The following is a 22,908-nucleotide window of genomic DNA, read 5'->3' on the forward strand; positions in this document are numbered from 1 at the left end:
AGTGGAGGAAGGTGAGCTTACATTTTGATCCTGCTGTTTTCCACCACAAGGCTTCTATGCCTTGGCTTCATCGTCTATCACAAAGGGTTTGTGGAAACCCTGATTGCAAGGAGCCATGATCTTGAGATCATGAAGATAGCCCTTAGCAAACCTGCAGCTCCTGGAGCACCTTAATCCCAGTCATTGCACTTGTGACTGCTCTTTGTTATTTATCCCTAAATAGGTATGAATATTGGGAATTCAAATTTACTCAGAACCACTGCCGAGTAAAATTCATGTGACTCCAGACAAGTTAGGAAATTCCTTTTCTCACAGTTTCCTCTGTACAACACAATATGACAGTGAAACCTCTCTCTAGGTTCTTAGAAGAATTAAATGAGTTCGAATGAAAACACTTTTAAAAGTGGTTTGAAAAATGAAATATCATTTTTATCTGTTGTATTTTTTTAAATTAATTTTCAGAACCTGCCACCATGTTCCAGTCTAGCAAATACATAAGAAGAAAGCAATGCTTCTTGCTTTGGTTAGTGGTTGTTATGGTTGTGGGGTGTGTGTGTGTGTGTGTGTGTGTGTGTGTGTGCGCGCGCGCGCGCGCACACACATCATTCCTCAGGAGATGCCTATCTTGGTCTTTATTTGTTTATTTGGTTTGGGTTTGTTTAGGTCTTTTGTTGTTGTGTTGTGTTGTTTTGCTTTGGTCTGTAAGAAAACATCTCTCACGGGGAACTGGAGCTCATCAATTATGTTTATTGCTAACCAGCAAGCCCCTCAGGTCCTCTCTTCTTTTTTCTCTCCAGAACTGGAATAAGAAGTGTACCACCATGCCAAGTTTTTCCATGGGTGATGGGGTTGAACTCAGGTCCTCAGCATAGCAAGCACATGAAAGACAGCACTCCCACCACACAGGAGACAGAGCCCTCAAGACAGTGTTCAAGGCATGATTAGAAGAAAGCGTTTTAGAAAGTTTTAAACAACTACTTCAAGAGAGACTACTTAAACAACATGTAAGTTGCTTATAATACAAGATACCATATTCTAATCCCAATAAAGAGTAAAGATAACAGCTGAGACACGTTCTGGAGATGTAAAACTATTTTTAAAACTTTAGTCTCGGTAACTTACGCTGACAATGGCCGAGCTAGAAGAAGCAGACGAAGCGGAGTTACAGCGCCTGGTGGCAGCGGAGCAGCAGAAGGCGCAGACCACTGCGCAGGTGCATCACTTCATGGAACGATGTTGGGATAAGTGTGTTGAGAATCCAGGAAATCGGCTTGACTCCAGCACTGAATACTGCCTCTCTAGCTGCGTGGACCGCTTCATTGACACTACTCTTGCTATCACCGGTCGGTTTGCCCAGATTGTACAGAAAGGAGGACAGTAGGCCATACCTCAGAACGATGGAAGACCCAAAAGACTTGTTACTGAGCCGATTGAATGGCCAGTGAAGAAAGAGTGGTCAATGTATCAGATTATCATCAGGCAGTTACTAAAAGTCTGTTGGTGCTAAAAAGTAACAGATCAAATGTCCAAAAGTGAAATTTTATTTATTGGAATTCAGTAATTCTAGGTTGTATAACACCAGTTAATAAATGTTAAGTCTCAAAAAAAAAAAAGCAACTTTAGTCTGTTCTCTTTGGAAACAGAAGGTGATCATGAGGGTTGATCAGAAAAATCAAGGTTCAAAGAAGGAAGGAAGTAGGGGACATCGATTCAGAACTCTAGAACCTTGCGGACCTATAAACTTTGTTCAGGAATAACTGGGGAAAGAAACAGAGTTTTCTGAGACCTCTTTATCCTGTCTGGGACAGACACTAATAGAACTTCTACTTACGTCTTAACTCCTTTAAAAGGAATTTTAATGTCAATATTAGACAAGAGGACATACTCTCAGAATAATAAACAACCTTATTAAAGAGGAACCAGGGGGAAAGGCAGACAGAGAAGGTTTTGTGTATGCTGTATTGAGTCACACGCGTATCTGGTGTGTTAACAACACTGCTCCTTTGTTCTTAGCTTCTCTTCAGACTGGTGACAATCCACACCAGGACAAAAAGACAGAGTGGTAGTTAGCAATCATTGGGGCGACACGCACCACAGCATGCAACAGGTGTAAGGCAGGTCTTTCCCGGAGGGACAAAGAATTGAAATTAAGATAAGCTGAAATAACATACAAATAAGCTCTATGTTAATCAGCCCTACCCAAATTTTGCTTCTGTTTCCTGCTTCAGCTTTTGAAGAATAAAACCTTATTTTCGACTTACGCTAAGACCATCAGCCCATGGCCATGTGAGCTGCAAGGGGTTAATTGTGAGCCAGGCCAATAAATGGAGATGAATGGTTAGTGTTCCTAGAGAGAACAGCCCAGTTTTCCAGATTTCCTGAGGAAGGAGCTGCACAAACTGGCTTATTTGATTTTGTAGACGGAAGCAGGTAGCATGAATCAAGCAGGAAGCAGAGCCCTCAAGAGAATGTTCAGAGAATGATTAAAAGGAAGCATTGTAGAATTTTTTTTTTAAATAATGACTTCAAGCAAAATTAGAGAGAGGTTGTGAAGGAACGAACACAGAGTTTAATCCCTGTGTCACCCTTTACCAGTGACATGACGGAGCCTTCTGCACCTTTCTGAGCCTCCACTGAGTCATCTACAAAATATGGACAGAGATGTAGTTGGCAGGGTTAAAGATTAAATTATAATAAATTACAGCTTAAGTCAATTGCCTGGCCTATATTACGTGTTTAATATGGATGGCCATAATAATTTTAATTACAAGCTGCCCTCAAATGAGGATCACTAAGGTTATTTATTCATCCAGAAAATGTGTTTTGGGGACAGTTATAGTACCAAAAAAAATTCCTCAAATTCAATTTCCTAGAACCCCAGTAGTAGAGATTTGAACTTGAGCAAATAATGTGACTGATTTTACAGCAAAACCATGACTCAGTTCTGGAATCATGGCCAGAACAATCTAAAGCCTAGGAGAGGAGCTCAGGGGAGCAAAGTTCTCAGAGGCTATCTTAGAAGGCATGCTGTATTATATGTGTAGAAAAAAAGGAATGGGATTTTACATTCAAGAAAATATGTATGCCTAAGTATGGAATTACAAAACACCCTATTCTTTCTAGAGAACATAATAACTTCCTAGAAACCTCTGAACATGTCATTTGTCATGAGGATTTTAAAAGGGTGTCCATATAATTTTACCAAATGCAATATCTTCTCACAATGTAACATTCATTGTGCACCACGCACAATGCAAACACGACTGTAAAGTAATTGATCACTTTTTCCTATTCATCATTCAGTATTCCTACATGAGCACTTTGGCAAGTTCAAAGATTTAATTCTCACCTGTGAGGAGAGAAGTGGTGGTAGAAATAATTTTTCCCATCATTCCATTCTTTCTGTGAGTGAGGCACATTTTTTTATGTAACAATCAATTTCTTCACATCTCTTAAATGCAAAAATGTGATTTTCGGCATGCACACAGTTCACATACATACATGCAGGCAAAACATTCATTAACATAAGGAGAAATAAATAAATGTTGAAAAAATTTAATGTGTAACTAAATATATATATACATGTATAATGGTAAAAATAGATATATCACAGGTAGATAAATGATGAATAAATAGATGATAGATAGATAGATGATAGATAGATAGATAGATAGATAGATAGATAGATAGATAGATAACCTTTGTTAGCCTTGCACTTTTAAAACACTACATTTTCTTGACTAACTATTTATAATCCCACTTAGCAAATTACAGAGAGAAATTTCTACGGTCATAATGTAACACACACATTATTTCATGCCAAACTAATGCATGGATTTAATGCAAATTCTTGTCACATCAGAAGAGACATCATCTGCTTTCTACAATGTCAACTTTTAACTGAGTTCTTGGATTTTTTTATCAATAGCTTAAAAAATGATATGCTAGTAGTCTTTAGTCAAAACCTTGGGATACAACACATCTTTCCTAGGCTCATTTAGCCTTAAGAATGTGAACTATTTACTGAGAGATAAAGAAACAAAACACGCAAAGGGTAATTTGTAGTTGCCAGATACTAAAGAATACTCATTGCCTTTAGTGTGATATGTAGTTGGTCCTTCAAGAAGCAAGATGGAGCCATCACTACACAGCCATAGCAGGCTATAAAAAAGAATTTATTTTCTACATTGAGTAAGTGTCCTTGAAAATTGAAACTAACTTACTCACCTATGCAGCTATATGGTTTAGGACTAAAAACCCAAACCAAGTAGGCTCAAGCAAATAAAACTTTTCCCTGTGGGGACAAAACTGTCCAAAGGTGAGGCTGACTTTTGGGTGTGGCTAACTGCAGGTGACCAAATGGTGTTGGCAGCATAGTTGCTCTTTTCCTCCTAATCTATCATTACCTTCTGCTCTCTTGGCTTTTATTCAAGGCCACGCAGTAGTAACCAATCCAGCCCCTCCCAATGACAGCGCCATAAGAAAAGAGGAGCTGCCGCCTAAACCTCTTTCCAAAAGGCTGGGAAGCTTTTACATGAGTCTGCATTGGTCATCTGCCTGCTCTGAACTTATGATTGGAATCAATGAAAACCAGACTCTGACTTTCAGGACAAGATAATGCCTGAAGATACAAGTAGAGTCCCATTTAGGTCACAAAGACACAGTATGAGGATGCCATGGGCCCTACAAATGTAGTTGATGCTGGAAGAGAGGGGAGAGTAGTTAAGATGACGAGCTCCCAGTTAGTCCCATATCTGCTACATCCCAGCTTCTGCCAAGGACAAGTTGGCATGCCACAATTCATCTCAGTCAAGTCAGTAGTCAGATTTGAAGATTATAAGACAATTAAGCCAAGTTTTAGATGCACACACATGCACAGCTCAATGGTAAAGGTTGGAAAATTTTCTAAACTGCCTAGGGAAAAAAATCAAATTATTCACTAGTCTTCATAGTTACAAATCAACTTTCACATGCCGACATTAAAATACTACTTTATCTAGGTGTAAACTACATACAGAATACATGTACTTCAAATAAGAAAAATCTTAGCAGGTGGCATATGAAACATCTCTAAATTCTAAATATTGTTTGGTTTGAAGAGCATTCATTTGACTGCCTATAGTATTCAGGAAATAAAATGACAGGTAATAGTCTTCAGGCAACAGACTTGAACACAGCAAGGGAGGGGGGGGTCTGTTATTGTATTTCCTTCCCCAAACCAGAATGAACCAAACAAAAGTCTCTTTCTGCTTCATTGCTCATAAGCAGTCATAGGCGGAGGCATTATTCTAAGGATCACCACCTTATCTTTTCCAATACTGCCTAGATGTCTGCAGTAGGGAGTGGGAATGAAGAGAGCTAATGCAATGCATAGCAATTGCAGTCTAACTAATGGTTGAAGAGTAAACTGTATGTAACCAAAAGAAGTTGCTCTATATTATGGAAGATGACACTGGCACCACAAGCAATTAGTCCAGGGGATACGATTCAACATGAAAGTAAAAAAGAAAATTTTTCCTATGTATATATGTAGTGAGGGTGTATATGTGTTTGCATGAACAAGAGTACATGTATATGTGCTGGTACAACCAAAGGTTAGTGTTGGGTGTCTTCTCAATCTCTGTACTTCTTAGATATTAAGGCAGAATCTTAGAATCTCAGAATCCAGAGATTGATGATTAAGCCAGCCTAGCTATGCAGCTGCTCTGGAGATCCCTCATCTCCACCTCCTGCATGTTGGGTTTGCAGGCTGGCCACCATGTCCACCCAGCTTTTATACCTCCATCCCTCATCTCCATCTCCTGAACGTTGGGTTTTCAGGCTGGCCACCATATCTGCCCAGCTTTTACAGCTCCTTCGTTGGGTCTGGGGAATCCAAATCCTTATCCTCACACTTGTCAAGCAAGCACCTTATCCAATGAGCCATCTCCCCTACCCAAAAGACAATTTAAAAAGAGAGGATTTTTTACCAACCACCTTCAAAAAAAGCTGTTTGAAGACAAAATCCACACCTTAGTTATCATCACACTTACACTCATTAGCACACTGCACTTTCCGTCACTGGTAGTGGTTCAAAAATTATTTCCAAATACATTTTATTTAATGAGCAGAGATGAAATGCAACAATAAATATTAAGTTACACTTCTGACAAACTCACTGCAAAACAACACTCTGAAGATAAGCTGAAGCCAGGTTTCTATCCATATCATATATCTATTAACCTTTTCATTGTTTTCAGTATTCTGGGTATGTAATCCTGAAATTGGAAAAAATCAAATACAGTTAATTATCTATTGTCTAGTTTGCACTATTCAATCACTCTTTTGTCTTGCTGATCTCTGAGCTAAATCAGTTTAAAGTTACTTTTCAATGGAGAATTGAGCAGGCTAAATCCATGTTTTATGGTAAGGTCTATACTTAACTTTTGGCAGAAGTTATAGCAATCTCGGAGGTAGCATGACTATAATCCCAGAATTCCCCTTGCTTATGTTTCAAATGCCACAGACAGATTGGCACCTCCAGTTCAGGGATCTCAGCATGTAGACATAAACAGAAGATACTTTAAAGAGGGGCTATTTCTGCAGCTTTCTGATACAGAAACTAAGAGCTAGAATCTAGAATTACCTTGACAGCTCTCCACCCTTCGCATGGGCCATCTATCACATCTGAATAAAGACAGTGTGTGTAGGTTGGATCATGGGACACAAATCTACTGTGGTACTAGTTTTGTTCTTCTAAGCTCTTAGACACTCACTTTGACCCATGTGATGGGACGTGTGGAGTCACCTTAGTGGATAATTCATTTTGAAACAAAGCAGACTCCATCATCAGAGGCAGCCCAGTCACTTTCCCTCCCATTTCACTCAAGACTCAGGGCACCAAACTCCCCAGTTCTAAAATAGCCCTAGCTTGATTTAGCCGGGACTGCATTCTGGCCCTGGTCCTGCTGAGCTAACTAACCAATGTGAAGAAATCCTGATTGATGTTTACTACTCCAAATCTCCTCCTCTGGAAAATGGAAAGTTTGAATTAATGCTCTCTAAAGTCTTTTACTCAGACTCAACCTTGTGTCTTATGAATGACAGGTTGATGTGAAAGATGTAAAGGCTAAAACACTAGCAAGATTTCAATAGAATAATATCTACATTTTTATAATGAAAATGGTCTGGCTGCTTCTATCAATGTCTGCTTGTATCAGACATTGTTCTAAGTACATATTTTAACTTATTAAATTTACATGGCCCGTGTGGTGCTGGCATGACTGCTACCTACAGTTTTCAGATGAAGAAACTGAGAAACAGGAATGCAATGCAACTCCCAGTGCTTACCTAGTTGATAAGCATGGAATTAAAACACTGAATTCTGACCCCCACAGCTTAGAGTTTGATTTTTCACCCCTTTTAGATTTCTCTGTTGATATCGTGCCCTCAGCCTAGTGTGCTCCCTTTTACCATTTTGGCATTTCAAGTAATATTTATCAGATGTCCCAGGAACTGTGCCTAGAGGTAGGACCATATAAAAGAAGAAAGGCAAAGTCCTTTATCTCAGAAACTTGCCCCTAAGAGTGAATACATGCAAGATGATACATACATACTAAATTCATTGGATAAGATGTGGATTTCTTCTTGATACATCATACCATTTGTCACAGTTTTTTTTGTTTGTTTGTTTGTTTGGGTTTTTTTTTTTGGTTTTTTTTTTTTTTTGGTTTCTCGAGACAGGGTTTCTCTGTGGCTTTGGAGCCTGTCCTGGAACTAGCTCTGTAGACCAGGCTGGTCTCGAACTCACAGAGATCCGCCTGCCTCTGCCTCCCGAGTGCCGGGATTAAAGGCGTGCGCCACCACCACCTGGCTTGTCACAGTTTTTATTAAGAGTATTTTAGATATTAGTGAACAATATTGACAATGTGAAGGAATACTTTAATATCAGATTTGGGTAACCAGGGAAAACTAAGTGACTTCTCAGATGACAGGTGAAAGATGAATATTTAGGCTAACCGAGGACAGCACTGATTAATGCCCCAGGGTAAACAGAGCATGTCAGAGTCAAAGACTTTGTAAAAAAATAAATAAATAAATAGTGCTCACCCAGATAAAGCAAAGGAAGAAAGTGATCGGATGCTATGCTGGAACATCTGGCAAAAAATAAATTATAATGGACCATCACAAAATTAATGATGGAGCTTCAGGGTCTCCACTTCCTCAGAATCATTCCAAGGGCCTGGTATGGACCCTAGCAAGATGTTGTCACGAGCTCATGTTCTTGGAATTCTTAAACAGAAAGACAACAGCTGTCTACTCCACACTGACTTCCTCTACTTCAAAGTTCCTCTCATGCCAGCTGGTGTTGGACTGACTTGGAAGTTGGGGATATCAGGCTAATGTCATATCAGTCACATCATCTAGTCCTCCAACCTGAGTCTAGTGTCACAGTCGTGTCTAAGAATGGGAAATTCATTGCAAACCACCTCAGTGTAGGCAGTACTTTCTTCTGGATGGGTATGGCATGATTGATGAAATGTAAAGACACAATTTTTATTGTCATTTAGAAAATCATTTCCATAAAACAGGTATGGGAATTAAGAACTATAGATTCCTAAGGTGGATGAATAGGAAGAGTCTTAGTACCACTTTTAAATTATTTTTAAACAGTTGGTCTATTTCAAGTTAAAGTGAGCAATAAAAAATGAAATCAAAAGGAATTGTTCTGACATTGATAAGCAAATTATAACAACAATCTTCCACATCGTATCAAATAAAACGACCAAGAGAAAGAAATACATTTTGAATAGAAGTAACGAACAGTCTTCTGGCTACTTCACTAATCTAATTAATGAAGAAGAGTAAATGATGTGAACATATTAGGAACACGCTTAAATTTCTTGCTGATTTAACATGAAATACTTACACCAACAAAGATGACGGCTAACACTCTCATGCAAAGGGGCAAATTGCTTACTGCCTGCATTAACTCTACCAGTACTGAAGATATGTCACCAAACAAGAAACTTGAAATGCCCAGAATCTTACAACATGTATTTGAAAGCAACTGTAGAGGTTTCCCCAAACTTGACAGCATTATTAAATATGTACACAGAATATAAATAATGAGCTGTGAAGATGAAAGGTATCTCAAAAGATCATATTTTAAAAATCAAACTTGACTACCATGCCAAAGAAAAGACTGATTAATTTTTCTCCCATGCGCTATAGAAAAAAATTCACAAAATTATTGTCATATAAAAATATAATTAAAAATATACAACTAGAATAACAACACAGGTATTCTAGCTGTGTGCAGATGGTTCATCATTTAAAATAAAATATTTTTTCATTTGAGGATATTTGTGACATTTTTCAGATTTTTAAAATGGTTATTTCCTGGCCTTTACCTCACTGTGTGGGGCTCAGTAGGTAAAGGCACTTGCTGGCAAGCCCAATGTCCTGAGTTCAATTTCCATAACCCACATGGTAGAAGAATAAACCCCCAAAAGTTGTTCTTTAACTTGCAAATATGTGCCATTGCATACATACAACCATACAGCACACATACTTACCCCCCCACACACATAGTAATACTAACAATAATAACATTTTAAATGTGCTGTGTTTTCCCATGCTAAATATTCAATTTTATTTCTCATTTGGTAGTGAAATTTTTGTATTTCTGAAAATTGTGATCAGATTGAAACCTACCCTATGCTTGAACATTTTCCCAAGACATTGCCTTCCCATCCTATCTGATCTATAATCCTTTATATCCTACTCAGATGCCATCTTTATACCATAGTTCTTTATGGTGGTGAGGTGTATGTTTTCACAAGTCAAGAAGGCACTAAAATGTTTTAAGCAATTACTCTCGGATAGGTGCCCTATTACAGAACCTCACTTAATCATCCTTGTCTTGAAAGTCAGACAATTGTTTTCCATACTATTTCCTGCCAATAAAACCAATATGCCAATTGTCATAATTTTTGCTATCTATGAATGCTATGGTACTAATTAAATAACATAATAAGTACTGCTTAAGTATGTTTGTTAAAGATAAGCTTTAACCCTTCAAAGGACCCATTTCAAACTCATACATGGATTTTAAAAATTGGGTTCTTTGTCACAACTATCAACTGTTGGAAGAAGTCCACTTGCTTGTCCCAACTGCCCAGAACCAAAATAATCACACAGAAACCATATTATTTAAATTACTGCTTGGCCCTTAAGCTCTAGCTTCTTATTGGCTAAACTCTTACATATTAATTTAGCCCTTTTCTATTAATCTGTGTATCGCCACATGGCTGTGACTTACCAGCTAAAGTTCCATCTGGTTCCAGTGGGGCTACATGGCTTCTCTCTGACTCTGCCTCCTTTCTCCCAGCATCCATCTAGTTTTCCCCACCTAGCTCTGTTCATCTATAGCTCTACTATAGGCCCAAAGCAGTTCCTTTATTTATCAATGATAATTACAGCATACAGAGGGAAATCCCACATCAATCAACCTTGCAGGTGCTACAGTTATGTGGGCAAATCGTTCATCCATATTAAAAATAAACATATATGGATTGAATTGCCACACCTGGGACTTGGTGTACACTCGATTTTCTGTATGCATTGTGCTTGAATATATTCCCTTTCAGCCCATCCTAGTCAGTTCTTAACATCCCTATTGAAAATGACACTCTAATCCTCAGGGATTATGCAAACACTGCCCCTGGTCTTCTGCATTACATTGTTAATCCATTAGGATTTAGAAAAATACAGCTTGAAGAAAAAAAAAAGGAAATAATTCTATTGCCCATAATTTAAGATGTTAAAATCAGATCAGTTAAGGCTGCCAACATAAGATATAATTAACACAGCCATTGTGTGAAGGGTATCGCAGCACATATGGTATGGTATGTAAAACCAAACAATGTTTTTTTTTTTATAATGTGTGAATATAGATATTCTAGAGTGAAAGATCAAGTGGGTGCCTTAGTTCTGAGCCTGCGTTTTAAGCATGGCCCTGACTGTACCAAGCGCAGGTTTCCTATCTGATGATAAAATTGTCTGTTGACATAGAAAGTTATACCCAGTTTTTTTTTAACTTTATATGTCAGGTTCTTAATAGTTTCCTAAATAACAAGGAACACTCTTAGTCAGTTGGCATTTTCCAGTGTTTTAATTGCCTGCTGTGATATAATTATTGTGACATTTTGGGATGTTTTTAACATCCTGAATTAAATATTCTGACATCCCACAGAGCACTTCATGAAAACAGTCAAACTGTATTCAAGTCATTAGCAGTCTACAGCTGTCCTTTAATATTAAAATTCTTTTCCAACACAAAACACAGATGAAAATTAAAGTATTTAACAACTTTGAGCTCAGGTTGGATTTTATTCTATATTACCCTAATTTGTCAAGTAAAAGAGGACAGGGTGACTCTGAGATTCTTCCATTAAACTTCATCTGAAGAGCAGGCAAATTAGGGCCACCTCTTGATTAAAAAAAAAAAGATAATGAACAAAATGTACTGATTTCAAAAGTGCAATTAGCCCTGGATTACACAGTCACAAGTCTGCATCAGGATCATCACAGGAACACCCCAGCTCCTTCTCTATTGTCCTAGAAAGCTGACTCACTCCATTTTATCCTCTTACTCATTTGTGTCCCTGTTTGCTTCGAAGAAGAATCTAACATCATTATCTAATTGGTGTATTTCAAACTGTAGGTCCTATCCTGAGCCTCTTGCGGTAAAATGCTGAAGGATTTCTGAGAGGGAGCCTGGCTGGAGGAACTAGTGATCGGTACAGCAACAACTCTCCCTTTTCATCTGAAGCCTCATAAGCATCTCGACCCTTAGCACATCTGGAAACCTTCCTCTTTGTATCAGTTGCATTTCCTGCTGCTTTGCTAAAACACCCTGACAAAGGCAACTTAAAGGAAGAAGATTTTTATGCTCACAGTTCTAGGATATGGTCCCTTGGGAAGGGGGAGTCATGGTTGCCAGAGCTTGAGGCAGCTAAGCACATTAAACCTACTCAGGAAGCAGGGTGCAGTCAAGGTTAGCATGCAGCTGGCCTTCTCTTTTATTCATCCAGCACCTCTGCCTATGGAAAGGTGTCACCCAGAGTTAAGGCAGGTATCCCATCTCAGTTAATGCAATCTAGATAATCCCTCATAGAAATGCCTAGACACAGGTCTTCTAGGTGAATCTAGATCCTGCCAAGATGACAGTATTAATCATCATACCTTCCCCTGCCCCTTTACCTTCTTCACCCACAATTCCTCTCATATCAGAAAAGGACAACTCTATGGTTTCAGTTCCTCAGACCCATAAGGTTGGTATTATCATTGACTTGTACATTGTTCTTAGAAATGAAAGCTAATTGAAATCTCATGATCTCATCTTCAAAATATATATGAAATCCAGAAATTCTTACCACCAGCTTTCTACTTTTGCTCCTTACTTCAAGCCAGCATCATATTTTTTAATTGTGGTAAAATAAGCACTAACATAAAATTTATCACTTTAACCATTGAAGCATAAAACTCCATAATGTTTGCTATATTCACAGTGACATACCGCTATCACCACTTCAGCCCCTGCTAACCTCTCTGCTTTCAGTCTTCATGGAACTGATTTTCCCAGGCAGCAATGGAACCATACAAGACTGTTTCTATTGTACCTGGCTTATCTCACTTAGAATAGTGCAAGAGCGTTCATCGGCATCATAGTGTATGTCAGAACATCTTTTCCTTTTAAAACTGAGCAGTAGTCTATTGCATGTTGATGCTACCCATTGCTCTGCCAGTGTGCATATGGATTGCCTCCAGCTTTTGACTGCGGTGGACAGTAAACTATAAAAGTTGGTGGTCACATTTTTGGAATTTGAGTGTTTACCTAGATGGAATTGCTAGACCCTATGGTGACTTATGATAATCTTATGATTGAATAATTATGATAGTACTCTAACCACTCTTGCAGCCTCATAGTCCAGTCTCCCTAGAAGAATCAGGGTGATGTTTTTTTAGATTTTGTGTCCTATCATAGTTTGTCCTCCAGGAACTTCTGAATATATCTGACCTAGTTCCTGACAGTCACCTCCTCACCCTCTGACTCCACCAACTCTCCTACTTCTTAAGTCTGACTATCGTCCGGTATATTGGGCCCTGCCTGCTGACTGTTCCCACTTCCTAGACATCCAATGGAATGATTAATCTTGCCGACTTGATGGGATTTTGAGGCATGTAAGAGGTACACTTTTGGCTATATCTGTGAGGACTTTTCCAGAGGGGATTAAGAGATAAACACATACTTTCAATGTAGAAGGCACCTTCCAGTAGTTGCCTTTGCAGGTCTCTGCTTCTCCCTGAAGGAGTCAATCTACTATCAATGCTGCCATCATTATCCATTGAAGTCAGACCCCAGCGTGTCGGTCCTCCAATATGGACTCAGTATCAGCAACATTCTAAGGAGCTTCAGCCTTGAGCACTAGATTGAGACTGTCAGGCACTCAGCTTTGTGGACTGGGCAGTACTGGGTTGGCTGTGTCTCTAGTGTGCAGCCATACTATCCAACCCTTTATAGCACACACACACACACAGAGAGAGAGAGAGAGAGAGAGAGAGAGAGAGAGAGAGAGAGAGAGAGAGAGAGACACACGCACAGAGAGAGAGAGAGAGAGAGAGAGAGAGAGAGAGAGAGAGAGAGGGAGAGGGAGAGGGAGAGGGAGAGGGAGAGGGAGAGGAGAGAGGGAGAGGGAGAGGGAGAGGGAGAGGAGAGAGAGAGAGAGAGAGGGAGAGGGAGAGGGAGAGGGAGAGGGAGAGAGAGAGAGAGAGGGAGAGGGAGAGGGAGAGGGAGAGGGAGAGGAGAGAGAGAGAGGGAGAGGGAGAGGGAGAGGGAGAGGGAGAGGGAGAGGAGAGGAGAGAGGGAGAGGGAGAGGGAGAGGGAGAGGGAGAGGGAGAGGGAGAGGGAGAGGGAGAGGAGAGAGAGAGAGAGAGAGGAGAGAGAGAGAGAGAGAGAGAGAGAGAGAGAGAGAGAGAGAGAGAGAGAGAGTGTTTTGGCTTTATTCCTCTGTATTAGTTAGATATCTAACATAGCCAGATGACTTAATGAATCTAGCTCTTTTAGGTGTCAACTCAAATATCTTGCCAGGGTTTCCTTCTCCATCTCCCTGTCTAAGAATTACATTGGTATGAACATACCACACTACTCATTCTTTGCCCTCTTAATCTATTATAGTTTTCATAGCTCTTGTTACACCTGATTCCTTGTATAGTTTATCTATAACTGAGGGTCTTTGCTTGCTGATATGTGGAATTCCTGAGGTCAAGACTAGAGAACTGTTGGCTGCTATATTAACACTGAGGGCTGCTCAGTAACTACGGGTGATTCTCTGCTAATGCCCCCCCCCCCACCAATGCTCTCAACGGAGGTTCCAGGTTCTAGTGAAAGGTATGTAAGCATCAACTACCCGTATCATTTGCTGCCAACGGTCATCAAAATGAAAGGTTAACATTCATAATCATCTGGACTCTTTCTGTAGAAAAGGAGAAGAAAATGGCAGTAAAATTTTTTCCTTCTTTTCAGTAACTTTTTTGCTCATTACAAAAATAACACATTATATTCCCTGTAGAAATGAAAAAAAAATTAGACAATCACAAAGAAGAAATTAAAAATCACATATAATACATCAGCAAAAAGTCATAATTCTTAAAGTCCCCTTACATCTCTTTCAAGTCTTTTTCTATACATTTTTCAAATAGTAAGATCAGATACATATTTTTATACTGTCTTTCTTCACTAAAATTATGCATATTAAAACAAGCCTGGCCATTCAATGCTCTTCCATACCACCAGGTTCAAAGGCTGAATAATATTCATTATATATATATATTATAATTTAATTCTGAATAATAGATATTTAAATAGCTTAAAATCTTTTTGGTTATCAGCAAGGTGACATTCATCAAGTTTCATCTTTTACTCTACAATGAGCGAACATGTCTTTTTATTAAATTTCTAAAAGCAGAATTTGGGGATCAGCGGCTATGCAGGATTTTAAAGCTATTTCCAGGTTCTATGAATTTATACTTTTCCAAGCAGGGCAAAAGAGACATGTTTCAGTGATCCCGTTGTCATCCATGGCTAGTACAATGATTCAGTAGAATGAGCACCACAGGAACAAACCCACATTGGCTGAATGTAAAGGACTATCAGAAAAAAATCCTAGCTCAGAGGGAAGATACCAATTTGACCTGGAAGGGGGAGGGGTGTTATTAAACACAGTGTTCGCCTCTGCTAACCAGTGTGGAAAATAGCAGTATGGTAAGGATATCATAAACAAATTCTAAGTATTCAAAGCACACAATGAATATTAATTTTGATGTGAACAGTGCATTGACTACACTTGATTTTTCTAGGAATCTTGAGTTAACACTTTGTGAAATAGCAATTCAAAGATTCAATGTTATGTTCTGATTATTTCAATACATGGCTTCAAAAGATTTATAGATCATTTTACAACTGGAAAATACAGTTCATAAAGATACAATTGCATAATAGAAGACAAATGGCACAGAGTTTGGCAATAATACCAGTAACAACAGTGGATGGATAAAATTCACATTTCAAAGAGCAGCAATTGTTTGAGCATTTTAGCCAGATTCCCCTCAGATTAAACCTTTGTCAGACATTTCCTTGAGGCTGACAGAAAGTCTGTACTGGAGAGGAAGGAGGTCTTCCACCTTCTCTGAAGTTAAATTATTAAACCTCTTCCTACTGATGCGTTTATTTGTAAATATACTTTCCAGAAATTTGCTCACTTTTGAATGTTAATTTAATTCGATCACAGTAATGTAACCTATAGAATTTCCCTATTTGTTGTTCTCTTTCTCTTTCCCTTTTCTTTAATTTTGATTATGGACTAAGAGGCTCCAGTCCATCATGACAGAGGAGACACGGTGGCAAGAGTGTGAGGTGATTGCTCACCCTGTGTCCGCATTCAGTAGGCAGAGGTACGTTTGCATAAACTGCAACAGTGGGAAGAAGTTTAGCAATTTAACTGCAAAGAACATGGAAAGACCTCTTTCCTTCCCAAGACAGACTCTTCAGTGATGAACGGTGGTGCTCAGCTCACTTTCCCCCTTTTCATTCTGTCTGGAACCCCAGCCCATGTAAAGGTCTCACCCACATTCAGATTGGCTCTTCCTGCCTCAAGTAATCCAAATCTAGGAACTTCCTAATAGACCCGACCTGGGGATTATTTCTGCAACTACTTTAAATCCAATCAAGATAACTGTCAAGATTAACCATCAGGGCTCTACCCTTGTCAATCTGACATCCAAACATAGCATGGTCAAGCAATAACTGAACACCCTTCATCTTCATATGTGCATGTAAAAAAATGCATTTGATTTTAAAAATCCTCATAGTCCTTTACAATTCCAACACTCTCTCAAAAGTGTAAGTGCAAAATCTCTTCTGAGACTCCAGCAATCTCATAAAGGTGAGTTCCCCATATAGTTAAAAATAAAATACTACGAACATACAATAGCCAAGAGTAAAGATTCTCATTCCCAAAAAGGAGCAACAGGGACATATCAAGAAAAGATCAGAACAAATTAAGATTTTTCAAAACCACATCCTGCAGCTCCCTGCTGTGCATCTGGAGCTGGTGATGAAATCAACAAGGCAACAAAAGAGTTGGGGAGCCCCATCCCTCTAGCTCTGCTACCTACAGCCCACAAAAGCTGTCTTGGAAAGGCTCTACACTGAGTCTCAGAGTGCAGCATTTCTCAGCAGATGTCATAAGGTTCAGGCATCTCCAGCATCCGTGGATTTTTACTGTAACTTCGACCTCACCTTCCCAGCTTCACACAATGTCCACTTGGTACCACCTCACAGAGAATCCTAATCCTGCTGGAACCTTGGAAGAGACCTCCATGTACTGAAAAAAAAAAGGTCTTTCCTTGTTCTTTGTAGTTAAATTGCTAAACCTCTTTTGAATGATGATGTTCTCCCTTTTTTGAAGCTTATTGAAGAATAATCTTCTTACCAAAAAAAATCACTTTTAAGTGTGAAATTTAGTTCTTTTAAAATAAAATTATAATTATTCAATCATCACCACAATCCAATTATGAAATATTTCCACTATCTTAAAAAAACATCCTTTTAGCTACTTTACCCATTTAAAAATATCCATTTTAAATATCATGCCTGTTTTCTTAAAAACTACTTTTTGGTCTCATGACAACACATTCAATTTCCATCCTGTCTTCTTTAAAAGTATATGTTATTAATTGGAATAGAAGTACACACTTTCCCCATCCCTTTCCTCTCTCCAGCCCCTCCCTTGTCCATCTTGTCTATAATCTATAAAGCAGACTGCAAATTTTTCACAACAGCCTCTGAATGCCCACAAACCAATTCCTGTTGACCCTCCCATTCATCCTTGCTCACAGAGCCCACCACCGCAATAGAGATCCAGTAGTGTGCTGTTCCTAAGCTTCCTTCTGAATCTCTCCCCCTTTTACTTCAGATCTTATTTACTATTACTCCCTGCAAGGAAGCCTTTTCCCCCTGGTCCCCCATTACTGGTCTGTTTTTCTGCAATACCCCCTCACAGACACATAAGAAACCAGAGCCAAAGAGGCGTTAAAGAGACTGGGAGGGGGGATTTGATTCAGTACTATTTCAAAGAGGCCTCTGTGAACTTCAACTCAATGCCAAATACAGTGTGGTGGCTGGAATAAAAGTGTCCTGCACAGACCTATGTACTTGAACACTCGGTCCCCAGTCGGTGACACTGTTGAAGAAGACCTAGAAGCTACAGCTTTGGTGGAGGAAGGCCTTGAGTGAGTGCGAGTTTTAAAGTTTCAGAACCTTGTGCCATTGCCTGTGTTCTGTCTCTGCTTCATGCTGTACTGCAAGTTGTGAGCTCCTAGCACCCCGCTGCAGCCATCATTTCTACCTGCTACCTCCTTTCTGCTGTCATGCAGTCTTCTCCCTCTGCAAGTCTAAGTCCAAATGAACTCTTCTCTAAGTTCCCTGGGTTATGGCATTTTGTCACAACAACAGAAAAGAACAGAGCAAATGGAAATGAATGAATGAATGGGAAATTACTAAAAGGAAGTACATCGGTAGCTAGGAGAATTCTTGCTGACAAAAGGCCAGCGTAATCAGACATCACTGGAGATGAGGGCTTAAAGGACATCAGACCATTTGGATCTAGTAATCATTTAATTGACTTGTCAGGCCAGGTGGTGGTGGTGCACGCCTTTAATCCCAGCACTCAGGAGGCAGAGGCAGATGGATCTCTGTGAGTTCAAGGCCAGTCTGGTCTACAAGAGCTAGTTCCCCAGGACGGGCGCCAAAAGCTACAGAGAAACCCTGTCTTGAACATCAAAAAAAAAAAAAAATTGACTTGTCAGAATTTTTTCGGAAACTTGGTTTTAAACAAATGTCCATGGAAGGACCTAGAAGAATAAGAAATTTTGATGGAACAAAAAGGTTTTGTCAATATTTTCCTATTTTTTACTTTGTACTACTGATTACAACTGTGATAAAATAGTAATCTGTATTTTTAATGTCTACTTACCTCTGTAGACTGTAATCTCCAAGACAACCAAGGCAATACCAGATTTGTTTCTGTAACCTTAGGTCCTGGCTCAGTGCCTGACCCAAGCAAGCTCTCAAATTTCCAGAGGCTCCAGGGTTTCATGTAGTATTGACAGAAATCCTGAGTGGTAACCAAGATCAAACCAAAATTTTATGCACTGTATAGGCAAAGAAACTAGGATTCCAAGAAATGGATAACTTGCCCATGATCAATCACAGGATTTTGAAGGATAAATAGAATGATGCATTGAGCAATTTAGAATGCCTCTTTAATCAAAGCTGAGTAATGAATAATGACACTCGTTGCCATTAATTTTGTTGAGCTTTTAAAGAAGTCTCCCAGCAAAGCAACAAAAGAAGTTCAACAGCTTAACGAAGCAGAGTTCCAACTGTGCATCCAATTTTTAACTCTTGAAAAAGTGCTTGCAAGGTAGAAATTAAAATATATTTAGTTACTTCATCAAGAAAGGCCTACCTGATGGCCAGCCTATTATTGGCACACACCATACAAAGATGACTGATGGAAAGAATCCAAGATTTTCCCACTTCTCATTCAATAGCTAGATACTGACAAAGGCTGCAGTGAATCAAGGACTCACTAAATGCTCAGTAGTATGAGGCAGAATGGCAACGACAATGCTAATACACTTGTTATACATGTGTGGTGATTGATAGAGAAGTGAGCTTAAACTGGAACTACCTTTCAAACTCATATTTTACATATAACTGTTTTAGCTTCTCTGTCTATAAACTTTGTATGAGCTAGCTCTTTAATGAATAATACTATCTGCCCAGTAAATCTGTCTTCACTAGTGCAAAAATGAAAGCAAAACAGTCCATCATTGGAGTCAGGTGGATTTAAAGAGTTTTCTTTGCAGCAGCAAGATTTAAAAGAGAAGCAAACATGGGTGTACAGATGGAGCTGCTCTTACAGCAACAGTGAATAACAAAGCAAAAATCATCCTGCTCTTTGAAAGAACCACACTGCCTAGCTGAATAAATGTTAAAATTTTATAATTTTATTATTGTACTCCTAAAGCAAGCTCACAGTGGACATAAGTATAGTAATTGACATCCCTGAAGTGACAGTTTCTACACAGACTATTCCTTTCCCAGCCCTATTCCTATTCTCTTCTCCTCTCCTCCCCTCCTCTCCTCTCCTCTCCTCCCCTCTCCTCTCCTCTCCTCTCCTCTCCTCTCCTCTCCTCTCCTCTTCTCTCTCTCTCTCTCTCTCTCTCTCTCTCTCTCTCTCTCTCTCTCTTCTCCCTCTCTCCCTCCCTCCCTGCTTCCCTCCCCTCTTTCTGCTATCTGGACAAACCTAGGGATGGATGAAGATGGGAAGTCACTATATGCTAATGCCAGAATATATTAATCAACATTTGTTTTGAACTCTATTTAAATTAATTGTGAGTCTTTTAGAATGAGAGCTCATGGGTAGGCAGTTTGTGAATAATGTTGATTAATCATTGGCCCACACTATACATTCACCAGGCACCATACAGAATAGGCATGCTACTGTAGACTGCCCTTTATGTCTCTGTGTTATTTAGCTAATAGCAAAGGTCTAAGAGTGCATTCTTATAAATGGTAGAATAAAATATACAAAATAATAGGAAAAGACACAAATCTCAACAGATGGAGACATGAAAGGTTAAGGTTGAGATTTCTTCTTTAAAGTCACCAGCAATGGGGTGAGGGTAGAGAAATGTCAGACAGAACGGAGGTAAAACAAATTAAATTCTCCACTGTAGACAGCTTATGTCAAAATCTCAAAGGTGATGAGAAAGGCCTTTGAAGTCTAAATAAAGGTAGGAAAATATCAATAATTGTGCTTCTATTTATCACTTTCAGGAGCTGGAGATATTTTACAAACTTTAACTCATAAATCCTCACAAAGTGATTATGAGTCAAGTGGATGACAACTGGTCTTTGTTGTTTCAGAGAAAACTGATGAGACCCAGGGGGCAGAATAAGTGGCAGAGATGTCACACTATGCCTGTGAAGTAGCCAGAAAGGATTCTAAGCAGTAGCTAGCAATTAGAAAATGCAGGCATTAAACTCACAGAAACTAAGACCCACAAAGAAATGTACCACTATAACCCAACTTAAAAGTCTAAGATCTAAAAGCTATTTTCTTCTAATGAGCTTCTGGGACTATGACTCTCAGGTCTGTTCTTTCTGGGTACTAATGAGAGAGTTATCCATTTGCTATCATTCCGTGAAAGAGAGCAGAATCGGGCATGGTCTTATGTCTTGTGCTGCCCCCCACCCCGCAAAATGATTAAGCAGCCCTACTCTGCTAGTGTCAGGACCCACCCTCTAATCACCTTAGCCAATGAAATGTAAGGAAAAAAAGTCACTCTTGTCACATTGTGAATGAGACTTAATGGCTGAACCACAGTTAACCACATGCGTTGTCCCTGTGACACAGAAACTGTTAGTTGGAGCTGCTCCAGAAAGTTGTTTAGGGCCATGCTGCTGGAAAGAGATGAGATTTGAACACAGCACCTATTCTCATAAGCATCATTCCGTATGTTTACCAGTATTTGAGTATGGCTTCAAAGAGACAGGAAGAACTTTTAAGTCAAAAGTTTGTCAGCAACTCTCTTAGGCCTTGGAGAAAATCTGGCAGGGGCCTAGAAGGACAAAAGTTAATTAAATAATTTTACTATTCTCTATGTTTGTTCAATTCTTTATGAAATGAGTTCATTTTTATATTAGATAGAAAGTTATGTTTATTTTTAGGGAAGAGCACCTTCTATGTGATACCTACCTCTTTCAATTCTAGTTCTTCACTCTTAACAGTAACCCCACTGTGAACAGTGCTTTGGAACTAAAGTGTTAGCTCCCTAATTCTTCCCTCCATTTTGCATGTCACCGAAAAGTTACTCTTCCCCGTCATGCCCACGTTAGAGAATCAGCAGACTTATTGACGGCTTTAAAATTTGTGACTAGAGAAAACTGGAGTATTGTGACTAGAAAGTCAAAATTACCTCCAACTATCTTTAATCTCTTTCATGGTCACTTCCCACCCTTCTGTGTGTCTGGCCTATATCCATGTAGATATTAAGCAAAAATCTTAGGAATGTATTCTTAACAAACTGCTGGTTTCCACCAATCCAAAAGCTAGGAATGTCATCACATAACATGGGAAGCCTACAACAGTTTTCTTTACTTTACTGCAATCCAACTCTGTGTTTAGCAATAAATTGATTTATGGCTGCCCCTTATTCTATGATTATAAAAGCCAATGTCACCATTTTCATGGTGAAACATATTAGTTAGGAAACTCTAAATTTTTGTTCTTGGGCCACAGCAATTCATCTTTTGCTCAGAATAAACTTTCATAGTCCTTTTGCAATGAAATTTACATTTTATATCAACAGTTTAAAGTTTATGCCTCCCCATTCAAAAACTGAACCCCTAACTCCCAGTGTGATGGTATTTGGAGATGAGCCCTTTGGTAACTAGGTCTAAACAACATTACAAGGGCATGCTCTATGAAGGTATTAAATCCATATAAGAAGAAACAAAGCTTGCTCTCTCCCCCATTTGAGGAGTAATGAAGAAGGCAACCGCATGAAGCCAAGAGTGAACCATCCTGCTGGCAGCTTATTCTTGGGTGTCTCCGCCATAAAAATGAAGGGAAATAAGTACCATAAGTCAGCCAGTCTAAGGCATGCTTTTAAATTATGTCTTCCTTCCCAGTGATTTCTTTTTTTTTTAATTTATTTATTTATTAAGGATTTCTGCCTCCTCCCCGCCACCACCTCCCATTTCCCTCCCCCACCCCCGATCAAGTCCCTCTCCCTCATCAGCTCGAAGAGCAATCAGGGTTCCCTGACCTGTGGGAAGTCCAAGGACCGCCCACCTCCATCCAGGTTTAGTAAGGTGAGCATCCAAACTGCCTAGGCTCCCCCAAAGCCAGTACGTGCAGTAGGATCAGAAACCCATTGCCATTGTTCTTGAGTTCTCAGTAGTCCTCATTTTCTTGACCACCATTCTTTTCAGGTCTGGAAACAGATGCAAACTATGCCTTTTGAATACAAGCTTCTGCTCCACTTCCCTTGTCTGCCCCATCTCGACAGTAATGAGCTCTACTAACACAGTTCAACCACTCATGCTCGACTCCTCTCGTTCGCTCGTTCCCTTCACTGGATTCATACACTTCCACTCTGTCTCCAAACTGCACCACCCTTCAGTATTCTGTTTCTTAATTGTTTTGCCACTCTTCACAAATTTTAGGCCTGCCTCACCACTTAAGATCACCACGTTACATCCCTAACCTGCTTCCATCTGGAGCCTCCTAC

General features: G+C 39.4%; 1 pseudogene; it reads left to right on the top strand.

Annotated features, from left to right (window-relative positions):
- The first annotated feature begins 1,119 nt into the window (after window positions 1-1,119).
- On the top strand, window positions 1,120-1,595 carry LOC142832580 (mitochondrial import inner membrane translocase subunit Tim8 B pseudogene; annotated as a pseudogene).
- The last annotated feature ends 21,313 nt before the right edge of the window (window positions 1,596-22,908 follow it).

Source organism: Microtus pennsylvanicus, chromosome 12 (assembly GCF_037038515.1).
Source record: "Microtus pennsylvanicus isolate mMicPen1 chromosome 12, mMicPen1.hap1, whole genome shotgun sequence".
NCBI classification, from domain to species: domain Eukaryota; kingdom Metazoa; phylum Chordata; class Mammalia; order Rodentia; family Cricetidae; genus Microtus; species Microtus pennsylvanicus.